The 14,185-nt window shown below is 30.4% G+C and overlaps 1 long non-coding RNA gene across 1 annotated transcript; it reads left to right on the forward strand.

Moving 5' to 3' along the window:
* The first annotated feature begins 436 nt into the window (after positions 1-436).
* Positions 437-1,198, forward strand: LOC140175924 (uncharacterized). Its single transcript, XR_011867037.1, has 2 exons — positions 437-782; positions 896-1,198. It is a non-coding gene; the product is annotated as an uncharacterized lncRNA (long non-coding RNA).
* Positions 1,199-14,185: the final 12,987 nt, after the last annotated feature.

Genomic DNA, 14,185 nt, shown 5'->3' on the forward strand with positions numbered 1-14,185 from the left:
CCTATCTGAAAGGACTGGAACCAGCTCTTTAACTACAATGACAGTTGAACTTTCTGTATTTTCAGATGAGAAATGTTCCCTTTCTGTATAAAACAGCAAAGAGAAAATCAATATTGACTACACAATAACACAATTCTCATAGTAGGATGCAAACACTGATCAAATGTGTTAGATAGTAATGGATGAAAAATTGAAAATTACATATTATAAAATAGAGTAATATGGTAAAAGTAAAACAACATGCTATCGCCAAATTAGTAGAAACAATAGAAAAGTTATTTTCATCATCATAACAGGTAAAATGAAAAAGTCTTACTTATTTTTCTTTTTCTTTTAAAAAATGAAAATAAAATAAAAAAGAAAAGAAAAAAAAAGTAGACAGTTTTAATACTTTGGACATCTTCAATTGGATTATCACTTCTGAGGTATAATCTCTAGTTTACTTTTATATCTAGGCCTTCAATTATGGCAAACTCCTTCAATAAATGACCTACAAGATTATATGCAAGCATACTTGTTTTATGACAAGCATCTTGGATGGCTAGGTATTGGTTCCTGTTGATGCTTTGCTTAGTGGAAGTGGATTCTATTTCCAGGACATGCAAGATGAATCTCTCATATCTATGTCAGTATCTGATTCATGTAAAGCAGGTTTATTGACAACATTCTCAATATATTCCTCTGTCGGGTGAAGCACCACAAAACCTCCCACCCACTTGTTATAGGTGGACAGAATGAAACATCTTCCTCTTTAATGGAAGTAGAGGGTTGAAACAAAACTGGTACAAAATCCCTAATACTTTCTACTTCATAGTTTGAATATATTCTATCCTCATGAAACTTATCATGATCATCATCATCAACACCACTGTCACTATCATCCCTTTCTTTGCAGAGATTATCCCATGAGTACAAAGGCATTTGTTTACAGTGCTTTGGTAATCACTCTAATGGGAGATACAATAGTTGATAAGCCAATTACCGAAAAGATTGAGTACTGCAAGTTCTAACCTGGTAAGAATGTCTTTTTCATCCCAAATAGAGTCTGGAATATGAAGAATAATTTGTACTAACTTGTGATTAAAAAGTTGAATTATTTGGTGTTTTCACTATCTACAATTAAAGTTGAAATCTAGATAAGTTGTTGATTTGCACTCTGCGACAATGATTTTTTATGGGGTTAAATTGTTTGAACCAAGAGTCTTGTATGTGTTGACTTGACATGATTGTTTTCTTACCTTCTAGCAAACTCCTCCAATCTCTTGAGGAATTTATTCCAATGTCAACCTCTAGGAATGTAAAATACCTAAAATACTTACTTTGGCATACTTCAAAGAAAGTGAGGGCTACTTAGTTTACAATCTGTAGTTTTTTTTAAAGAGGGTAAAATTAAACACTTTTAAATCAAAGTTTAATCCATCTTAAACTTTTGGTCTGCTGATTATCTCTCAATTAACCTATTGCGTTATTTTTTTTCATTCTCTTTTGACCCGACAAAAACTATAGAACAAGTTTATGAATTTCATCTATTAAAGTCATGTAAAACTCAAAACAACTAGGACAACAGAATTTAAATTATTTTTGTAGTTGAAGGTTATTTAACTAGTAACTGGGGAGAGATAAAGCACTCTACGGGTAATGTTACAAGAGCAAACATGACTAGAGAGATTATACTCCAAAAATTGGAAGATGCAATTCAATTTTTGTTGGAAAAAGTTGGTGCCATAGCCAATGATAGTTAATTGCCAAAATATTGTTAAATAGATTGAAAGAAAAAATGATATTAGTTGGAAATTACGATTTTTGAGAAACAAAACAAAGAATAAAATCCACAATTTTCAACATATGAAAGTGGTACACAAGAAGGACAAATGGTTCCGATCATGGGAGTTTATGAATCAAATGATATATACATATATTTACAATAAAGGATATAGATACTTAGTAATATAAGGTGTCTTTATGTAATATATGCATGTATGTGGTTGGTGAGTCATAAAATTGTGGTAATTTATAATGTTGGTGGGTAGGTGTTACTAAAAAAGTGAAAAATATGTTAAATGTGCTTAATTGGATTTAAGTCTATGTAATCTAAATTTTTTTATGGCATTATTAAAGGGGATTATTAGATTCATGAGAAATTCTTTTGTAATTCTCTATCTTGAGCCGAGACTTTTAAGATTGATCTAAAAACGAAAGAGACATCCAAGGCTAATTCTTTAACTAGAACTTCCTTTTCATTATTGAAGAAGTGGCGTTTTTTAATGTTGCAGCTTCTTAATCACTTTGTCCTTGATATACCCAAGTATACATGACTCTTTTGGATCTCTGAACCACTGACAAAAATCCAAAATATTTGTTTTGATTTCTAAAATTATCGATCTATAAAATTTCAGCCGACCTTTTTATAATTTTTATAGAAGCGTCATTGTTGAAAAATACATAAAATTTATCTAGATTTACCACTTAATTACTAATTTTACGATAGTTTTGTAGTATGTTTAACATGTTGAAACATTTTATTTCCTTACTTTATAAAATAAAATTGAATCATTCGTAAAAAAAAATAAGTGACTTACTTTCTAAGGCTTATGATTCAATTTCATTTGATTAATCTCTTCCATTCTTTTTAGTATAAAAGATTTATGAATAACTAATCATGTATTATTATATTAGTAAAAATAATTAATTTTCACAATCACTACTTAAAAAGATATATAAGTGCATGGATTTAATTAATTAGCTAGATAATTATACAAAAAAAGTTATTTTAAAATTAAACTCATATATGTAAAAAATAACAAAATAAAATATAAATATTATTAAGTTTTTGCAAAGATTAAAATTGACAAATGTAATATTTATATTAAATCACTCTTCCACCTTAACTTATGACAACAATAAAGAAGTCTCACGGTCCACAAATTCAGTCTAATAGAATATACAAATTCAATTATAATTTTAGTCTTTATTATTATCTTATCTTTATTTATCTCTGTCTTATCTTTATTTGCTTTTATCTTTCATAGGTCAATACTTTATATAAATTTAGTTTTACCTTTATAGTTTATGTTCGGTAGGTCGGGTACCGGACGGTTCGTGGAGATCTCGAGGACGGGGGTGTGAGTTCTCGCCTATCTTCAAAGGGTAGTGCGAGCGAGGGGTCAGTAGAGTATTTTAGGTGATATGAGAGCTCAGAGTATGGTGGCGTACCTTGGGGGAGGGGTAGGACCCTCCCCTTATATACCCTGTCAGTGGGGCGGGTCCCACAGAGGAAGGCCCTCTTCTTGACATCCATGGATAAACCAACCAATTCAGATCCTAAAACCCTTTCAACCTCCCCTCCCACTAGGGCTGGCAATTCATAGGTGAACAACCACTAAACTAGTTAGTTAATTTAGTAATTTAGAGCATTAGTTTTTTATTTTTTATGTTATTAATACGTATAAAATTTGAAATAATTGAATTTTATATTTACTTTGAAAAAAATTGATATTTCTGCGGGTAGGGTAGGGTTTAGAATTTTAGGGTGCGGGTAGGGTTAGGGTTGAGAGATTCTCAACCCGCGGGTAGGGTAGGGTAGAGTTTTAATGAAATTTTCAACCCGCGGGTAGGATTAGGGTAGGGTCCAAACCCTACCCTACCCTACCCATTGCCAGCCCTACCTCCCACTATGAATAATCAACCTCCTTATTCTGTCTTAGGTCAAGAAAAAAGGGCACACGAGCAACTTCATGAGGAGCCTCTTTTAGATCTTTTGTCAGCCCAGCACTCTTCTTTCGTGGCACTTCCTTCCAATGAAGAAACTCGTCCTTCAAATCCACTTGAGCTTTTGTCAAATCCAATTACTCATTATCTTCGTTCTTTCAATACTTTTTCTATTGTTAACAATTTTTTAAATCGAGATTCATTCTTGAATACTTGGATCATTGATTCTGGTGCCACAGATCACATTACATCAAATTTGTCTTGGCTTATTTCTTATATACAAATTTCTCTCATTATTGTTCATTTACCAAATGGTTCTTAAACTACTGTTTCTTTTAAAGGTATTATTCAATTTTCACCATACTTGGTTCTTCATGATGTTTTTTATTTACCTCATTTCAACTTTAATATTATCTCCGTCTCAAAAATTACTTCAGCACTCATAAGTGAACTCACTTTTTCATCTTCTTCTTGCACTCTACAGAGCAACAATTTAGGGACCATTGATTTGGGCAGAATGAGAGAGAGATTATATGTCTTTGAACCCAATTTTGGTAAAAATTCATCTACTACACACTCCATAAATTTCATCCAATCTCCACCCATTACACCTTCAAATATATGGTATTTTCGTTTAGGACACCTTTCTAGACAAAGACTTAATCACTTACATAAACATTTTCCTTTTACCTCTATGCATCACGACGAGGCTTGTGACATTTGTCATCTTTCTAAACAAAAGAAACTTTCATTTTCTCAAATTTTTAACAAAGCCAATAGAAGTTTTGATTTATTACATTTTGATATTTAGGGTCTGTTTCGACAAAATTTTATTCATAATCATAAATATTTTTTTACTATTGTTGATTATTTTAGCCACTTTACATGGGTTATTTTATTAAAATCAAAAGGAGAAGTGCAAAATCATGTAAAAAAATTTATTACTTTAGTTGAAACACAATTAAACTCTAAAGTCAAAACTATTCGTTCTAATAATGGACCAGAATTTGTTTCACATGATTTTTATGCTTCAAAGGGCATTATTCATCAACGTAGTTGTGTTGAAACTCCTCAACAAAATGGAAGGGTAGAACGCAAGCATCAACATATTTTGAATATAGCTCGTGCTCTTATGTTTCAATCTAATTTACCATCATCTTTTTGGTCTTATGATGTTAAACATGTTGTTTATTTACTTAACAGAGTTCTATCATCCGCAATTAATTTTAAAACACCATTTGAGATTTTATTCAATCATCCACCAAATTATCATGACATTAAAGTTTTTGGATGCTTATGTTTTGTTTCTACCCTAATCGCAAACAGATCAAAATTTGGTCCAAGAGCCAAAAAGGTTGTGTTTATTGGCTTTAACATGGTTTTAAAGGATATATTGTTTATATTTTAGAAAATAAAAGAATTGAGATTTCTAGAAATGTGAATTTTTATGAAACGATCTTGCCCTTAGTCACCAAAAATGTCCAATTCCATACACTCATCCCAACATTGCCAAACACACATTCTCAAAAACAAGATTCAGTTAGTCTTCCAATTGAACCCTCACCTATACCCATTGACTCAACTCCATCTAATTCTTTATTTTCTCCAACAACCTCTCATTCTTCTTCATTGTCATTTCCTAACCAAGTTGAACCCGTGAGCCGTGACCACTGAATCTCCTTCAACACACACACCCATCTCCCCTTCCGCACTAGACACTACTCCACCATCACCTCCTTATCCCCCGTCACCCTATTCACCACCTGAGCAACCCCATCCTCGTCATTTCGACCGGCCTCACCGACCTCCAGCATATCTCTCTGATTACTTGTGCAATTCATCTCTCATCTCTACAAATCAATCTCCCTCAAAGTGCAAGTATTCTTTATCTTCAGTCATATCTTTTTCTTCTCTTTCATCTTCACATAAAAAGTTTCTTTTATCTCTACATTCTGAGGTTGAGCCAAAGTCTTTTAAGGATGCCAATCAACACTCTAATTGGCGAAGTGCTATGAAAAATGAGCTGGATGCTCTTGAGTTGAACAAAACTTGGTGTCTCATTGATTGCCCTGCAGGCGTTAAGCCGGTTGGTTGTAAATGGGTCTATCGCATAAAACGCAAGCCTGATGGTTCAGTTGATCGATATAAAGCACGCCTTGTGGCTAAAGTATTCACTCAGACTAAAGGTGTTGATTTCTTGGAAACTTTTTTCCCTGTTGTCAAGCATGCCACCATCAGATTAGTTTTGGCATTGGCCTCTATGAGGCATTGGACCGTACATCAGTTGGATGTCAATAATGCTTTCTTATATGGGGATCTTTCTGAGGATGTTTATATGACTCTACCACCCGGATTTACATCTCCTCGACCAAATCAATGCTGCAAGCTACTAAAGTCACTATATGGTTTACGACAATCTAGTCGTATGTGGTATGACAAACTTTCTCATCTTTTGCTATCTCATGGATATCAGCAGACTTTATCTGATTATAGTTTATTTGTTAAATTTATTGGTGCTCAAATTTCTATCCTTCTAGTCTATGTTGACGACATTATTCTCACTGGTAATTTCATTTCTGAACTTGCTACCATTAAGTCTATTTTACACTAACTTTTTGAATCAAGTCATTTTTTTGATAACTAATTAATTAATTAAAATGGTAATGATTTAATATTTGAATTTAAAATTTAAACACATGAAAACACTAGTGGTAGTAAATCTCTAACCGACAATAAACAACCTTTTAAAATATAGTCATAATTAATTCTATATTTATTAGATTTAAATGATATTTAGTTATATAAAAAGATAAGAATAATAGCTCTATTTCTTAAGTTCAGTATAAAATCAAATTCAAATTAAATTAGGTAGATAAATCGGTTATAAGTTCATAGTAGAAAATCGCGCTCTTATCAGCCAGCCTGATATACTAACAGTATTTCGGGAATATCTCAAGCTATGCTTATCCAATTGATTTCGTTTAAGATTCGTTTTAAAGCTAATTCAATTCTCTAGAAATTTGTCTCTAATAGTTATTTCCAAATTCCAAACGTAGAAAATGTTATAGGGCTCACAAAGTGACAATTCAGATTGAAGATTTTAGCTAAATGCCTCTTAACATAATCTGCAGATACCTGAGAGCTATTTGATCCTTCCTTTCTCATTCTATTCCATTTTTCTATACAAAGCATTCTAGTATACACAAAGTCTAGCTATGGAACAAGTCTCTCTTCACTAACAAACCGCATCTATTTGCATCAGAATACCTATCGAAACTTCACTCGAGGTAGGTTTTATGCTAATTTTTATGTCATATGTTAAATGTTTTTGGGATATAGATGTTAGCATTACATGTCATGATATAATGTCTCTTTCCTTCATATACATTATGCATTATAATAACAATCTTATGTGCATTAAAAAACTGAGAGAATGATCCTTCGGTAAGGGAAGGTGACCCCCAAAGACAAGATAATCGAGAAGATCCTTCGGTAAGAGAATGTGATAGAATCGAGATGATCCTTCGGTAAGGAAAGGTGATCGGCAAACTTTTGGGAACCTTCGGTAAGGGAAAGGGACTCCCATCAATTTTATATAATAAGTTATCTTTGTTGATATAACTCTTTTCTTGTGTATGTCTAAATAACCTTGATTGTAAATTAAACTGAGGGAATGATCCTTCATTAAGGGAAGGTGACCCCCAAAGACAAGATATCGATATGATCCTTTGGTAAGGGAAGATGATTGATCGAGATGATCCTTCGGTAAGGGAAAGTGATCGCCAAAACGTTTGGGATAAGAACCTTCGGTAAGGGAAGGGGACTCCCACCTTTTATACCGGTTTGAGCTCAATACCTTCCATAAAAGCTATGAGAAAAAAAAGTAATGAAAAGTACAATGAAAAGTATGATCATGATTGTTCTTCTTTTATCCTTTTTAATTTATGATTATGATTGCATTTAAAGATCTTTCCTTTATCCAAAATTTCTTTTGTATGATGTATGACATTGTTTAAGATCTTTATTTTATTCAGATCTATTCTGTTTGACTTATCTATGGCAATGTTACTATTCTTCTCTTATTTATTATTTGTTTTGCCTTGCTATGGCCTATGAGGACATCATACCAAATTTTATGAGTTTATATTTATATGTATTAACACTATAGGCATTTTGTATGCATCACACATATCATAACATAAGTAAATGAGAAGCATCTAAAAGTCACACCACTCCGACTAACAAGGACTTTTGAAAATAATAATTGAATAACATTGCATTATCACTGTTTTTATTTTAAAACTCGGAGTGGCTGGAGATGGATACGATGACACCATATAGATAAACTATTGAGAAACTTTTATTTTTCACCCCTCTCTCCGTACCATCTTTAGGAAGGATGCAGCACAAAGCAATACACTGCTCAGTTGAGGTGAAAAGACAAGTGCACTATTAGAAGCGAACTATCAAGGATGTAGATACGAAACATTAAGCGTTTACCTTAAGAAGGAAGAATATGCGATTGTTTTAGCCATAGTTATACAAATTAAGAGAATTAGGATTTCCTATGTGTCTTGTTTTATTTTTATTGAGTGATTGCAATTGTAACTATGATGTTTCTTGTTATGATTATTTGGCATGATTAAAGCTTGTCATTGTTGTGCCTTCATAGTTTAGCACGCCCGTTTTTTCATGTTAAAATTTCCAGATCTACTTATATTTTTCAACTAGATACTATTCTAATAAAAACTAGTTATTTAATATTTTTTCACATATAAATTATTTTATATTTGTTTTAAAAAGAAAAATTTTGCAAAGTTTTTGAATATCAGCTACTAAATATAATTCAAATAAAGCTTAACTCAGTTTAAGAGCATTAGGGTGTTACAGTTTATTTGTTAAATTTACTGGTGTTCAAATTTCTATCCTTCTAGTCTATGTTGACGACATTATTCTCACTGGTAATTTCATTTCTGAACTTGCTGCCATTAAGTCTATTTTACACCAACTCTTTCGAATTAAAGACTTAGGTCCATTAAAATAATTTTTGGGTATTGAGGTTGCTCAATCAGCAAAGGGAATGCTTATCTCAGAGAAAATATGGTCTTGATCTTTTGGAGGATTCTGGTTTATTAGGTGCTAAGCCTGCCTCTGTTCCAATGGATAGTACCACAAGACTATATCAAAACAAAAGTTTCCTACTATCTGACCCCTTTTGTATATCGCCGTTTGGTTACGCGTCTTATCTATCTCACCACTACTCGACCAGACATCATGTATGCCACTCAATAATTAAGTCAATTTATGGCATCACCTACTGAATCTCATCTTCAAGCTGCCAAGCACGTGTTACAATATCTGAAAACTAGCTCTAACAAAGGACTTTTTTTCTAAGAGAATCAGAAATTCAACTTCTCGGCTTTAGTGACTCTGATTGTGCCGGATGTCCTGACACTCGGCGATCTTTAACTGGTTATTGTTTCTTCTTAGGCAGCTCTTTAGTCTCTTGGAAGATCAAGAAACAAACCACGATTGCTCGCTCATCCACTGAAGTAGAATATCGTGCACTTGCTAACACAACTTATGAACTTCAATGGATACTAAATGTGTTACAATTTTTAGGCATCTCTCTTATCCGCCCACTAGTTTTATATTGTGATAATCATAGTGCTCTTCATATTGCTGCTAACCCAGTTTTTCATGAACGGATCAAACATTTAGAGGTTGATTATCACTTGGTTCGACAAAAAGTTCAAGCTGGAGTGATGAAACTTCTCCCTATTCCCTCCTCTGGGCAGCTAACTGACATCTTCACCAAGCCTTTGTCTTCTCAACCCTTCCATCTTAATTTGAATAAGCTTGGTGTTCTTAACATCTTTCATCCTCCAGTTTGCGGGGGTATTAAACCACTCTTCTACCTTAGTCCATGACAACAATAAAAAAGTCTCACGGCCTACAAATTCAACCCAACAGAATACACAAATTCAATTATAATTTTAGTCTTTATTATTATCTTATCTTTATTTATCTTTATCTTATCTTTATTTGCTTTATATCTTTCATAGGTCAATGCTCTATATATATTTAGTTTTACCTTTATAGTTTACAATTTCAATCAATCAACAATTAATAAAATTTCTTCATCGTTTCTTTCCTTATTCTTTCACAATTTTATTATCCTTGCATGCTCTTTATGTACTCTTTCTGTTTTATTAATTTACTTAAATTGATAATAATAATAATAATAAGGGATAAGTATGATTTTGGTCCCGAACGTAGGGGCCAAAAATTTATTTCGTCCCTCATCTTTTTTTCGCTCCAAAATGGTACCTTAGGTTTCAGTTTGTTTTAAAATCGTCCTTCGGACCAAAATGCCCCTATCCCTTCTTTCCCAAAATCATGCCACCACCACCACCACCACCAGAACCAGAACTACCACCCCCCACCCCCTACCCACTGCCACTCCATCACCATCTGCATCACACCAACCAAAACTCAGAAAATCAACGTCATCATCGTCATCCTCTTCAGAACCCAGAACTTAGATCCAGAACTTAAACTTAGACAAACAAGAACTCAACTCAAAAAATCATCATCATCAAGAACCTAGAAACAAGAACTCCAGAAATAATACTCCAAAAATTCAACAATACTCCAAATTCAAATTTCAGCAACAATACTATTCCACAACAAATTTCACAAAAAAATCCAGAAATTTCACAAAAAAAAGAAGAAGAAGAAGAAGCGGCGGGCGACGAGCGGCGGTGGGGTTGGCGGTAAAGAAGAAGAAGAAGAAGAAGAAGAAGAAGAAGAAGAAGAAGAAACGGGCGGCGGTGCGACGGCGGAAAGAAGAAGAAGAAGTGGCGGGCGGGGGCGGCGGTGCGGCGGATGGGGTCCCCCTTCTCTCCCCCCTTCTCTCCCCACCACCCCGCTTCTCTGTATCCCCCTTTCTTTCTTTCTTTTTTCTTTTTTTCTATTTATTTTATATTTATTTTATTTTATAATTTTTTTAATAAAGGGTAATTTGGTAATAAAAAAATATATAATTGGTAAAAAGAACGATTTTAAAACAAACTGAAACCTTGGAGACCATTTTGGAGCAAAAAAAATGCGAGGGACGAAATAAATTTTCAGCCCCTACGTTGGAGATCAAAATCATACTTACCCCTAATAATAATAATAATAATAATTAATTGCAGTCTTATATGAACAAATATTTTATTTGATCACTCACTAATTTAAAAACTTAGCTATACAAGGATACACATAAACTATATAATAATTAAAAAAAATATCTGGCAAAAATTAAATAAAATAAGAGAAAGAAGACAAGAATGTAAATTTTTTTTTTGCTGGGTATCCGATCCCTTTTCCAAGATTACAACCTTATCAGATTTTATTAATATCCACACAAAGAATTGCAGTCTTATATGAACAAATATTTTATTTGATCACTCACTAATTTAAAAACTTAGCTATACAAAGATACACATAAACTATATAATAATTTAAAAAATATTTGATAAAAATCGAATAAAATAAGAAAAAGAAGACAAAAATGTAAATCTTCTCCTTGTTGGGTATCCCTTTTTCAAGATTACAACCTTATTAGATTAATATCCACATAAAGACAAGACTTACGTATTTCACAGATTGATTTTTTGTTTCTTGAAATCGATTATAAAATGAGAGAAAGAAAATAAGTAAGAAATGATTTCTTAATTTTTTTTAAAATGTTTATGTTTTAGCAAAATTTAATTATCTATAAATATCTGTGAAATTCATAAGTTTTTCTATTAAGATATATAAGTTGTCTTAAGTTTTTAAAATAGTTAAAGACCTACGAATGATTCATTTTAATTCGAATTTATATATTTTTATAAAAATAGTTAAAAACCTATTATTTGTTTTTATATTAATTATATAATATCATATTAATATAATATCAATATACATAATTATATTAAAAAGAACGATTCAATTAAATAATAATACAAATATGATACTAAAATAACATAATAAAATTAAACTCATGATATTTGTATGTTTAATTAGATGTTATGCAATTAATAAAAAAATAACAATGAAAATGATTTTTAAGATTTTTTTGGACTGCATCTTTAGATATAGATTTAAAAAATGAGACAAAAAGTGCTTAAAGTTATGATACATAGATGTTAACATAGGTATGAGACACAATTTAAAAGAAACACGTAAATTTAAAATTTTTATAAGACATAAAATATAGTATATATATAAAATAAAAAATAACTTCAATAATACATCTAAAAAATTTTATAAAAATGTCTTTATCTAATTTGTGTGACTAAAAAACAATGCTAATAAAATATTATTAACAGACGAATTTAATGTGTCAATAATATTTCATAAGTATTACTTTTTAATCACACAAATCAGATAAAGATATTTTTATAAAAATTTTTGAATGTGACATTAAGGTTATTTGGACAAATATTTTTTATAGTTCAATCTTCACAGAGGAAAGGACCTTGAAGCATGATCATGTTTTTTCAAAGTATCTATTTTTGGAAGATAGGATAATAGAGTCACAAGTAAGTACTAGAATGTTAAATACATAGTTCTATACATGACGGATGCAACTTATAGAGTTTTATAGTTAAATAGTTACGATTAAGATTGAGATAAATAGCTCTAAGTTGCTTTTATCCCAGTATTTATATAAAATCATTAATAATTTGGGGATAGATATTGTAAATAAGTTTTTATATAATTTTGTTGATTTTATTTTCACAGAATAATCTAATTAATAATAGAAATTAATACTGTTTTCAGCGCATAATATCTATTATTTTTACTGTTTTTGGTGTACTATTTATCCAAAAACTTACATAACGAAAAATTGTAACAGATAAAAGTAAGAAAATATATTAGAGACATTTTACTAGGTACAAAAAAAATTCCTCAAATAATTATATTATCTTTTCATAATTTATCTATTTATTAGTAATATTTTATAATAGAGGTAAAAGTAACTTCCGTATTTATTATTAATTTCTTAGGTTTTTAATATGATGCTACGTCAATTTTAAGTGGTTTTAGATTCATTCTTAACTTTATAGAAATTTACTATTTTTTTTTTAGAATTCTACAATATTGACGAGATGAATCAAGAACGGCCATCCAACTAATATAATTTTTTAAGCATTCAATACTCTCCAAAAACCTTTACTTTTTCAAAAGATTTTTTGGATTTTTTCTGGATCTCAAAGTGCGTTTCTTTATGAAACTGCCGTACAATTAATATAGTTTTTTAAATTTTTAATGTCGTCCAAAAACCTTTCATTTTTCAAAGAGTTTTTTGTATTTTTTTTTATCTCCAAGTGGGTTTCTTTGTAACTACCATACAACTAATATAGATTTTTAAGCTTTTAATACTGTCAAAAAATCTTTTCTTTTTCAAAGAATTTTTTGGATTTTTTTTTATCTTCAAGTGCGTTTCTTTGGAACTACCATACAATTTTCTGGATCTCAAGGTGCATTTTTTTGGAACTGACATACAATTAATATAGTTTTTTGGGACGGATAGCGGGAATTGAACTCGTGTCTTCTCCTTGACAAAGAGAAATTTTATCATAGGACTCGGTGACGGATTCAGAAAATTTTGGTAGTGGGGGCGAAATTTATATAACATGATAATTTTTATAATAAAAATAGTATGTGTTCATAAAAAATTAAATATTAAATTATCTATTAGCCACTATGTATTTGTGTATAAATACATGTATTGTTTAACTTATTTTCAATGTATATTTTATATTTTAATATATATTTTATACAAATAGTTATTTTTTATGTATATATAACATAATTATTGTTATGACTATATTTTGTTATTATAAAATACGATTAGCTTTCAAAATATCTAATATACAAATTAAAACACTAAAATAGTAATTTAAATAATAATATATAATTTAAAATTCTATTGTTTTAGATTTTATATTTTTACAAAATTAAGTAATTTTTCTCTTAACACTGCCATCAAAATTTCTCTCTTTCTATATATATTACTAAACAATTATTTAAAAATTTACTTTTCAACATAATTAGAAGCTGACTTTTATTGATATTTATAGTTAGAAATTTTTTTTCAATTAATACAGTTGTTACGCAAAAATTAAAGCTAATTTCAAAAGAAAATAAATAATATTCTTTTGAGTTTATTTTTAAGAAAGAATATTAATTTCGTTTAAATCTAAGAATTGATCATTCTAACGAATATCTAATATGAAATTTTTAAATTTACGATTAAGTACTAAAAATTGAGTAAAAAATTGTTGTGAGATCAAATTTAATAATCTAATGGAACAAATAAATATTATTATCATATACTATTCAAAAGAAATTTAAATTGTACACAACTCTACACTTGAAATAGTCCCTAGTATATCCATATTTTTTAATTGTATTTGATACGTAATATATCAATTTTATT

The sequence above is a fragment of the Arachis hypogaea genome, chromosome 10 (assembly GCF_003086295.3).
Source record: "Arachis hypogaea cultivar Tifrunner chromosome 10, arahy.Tifrunner.gnm2.J5K5, whole genome shotgun sequence".
Lineage (NCBI taxonomy): Eukaryota > Viridiplantae > Streptophyta > Magnoliopsida > Fabales > Fabaceae > Arachis > Arachis hypogaea.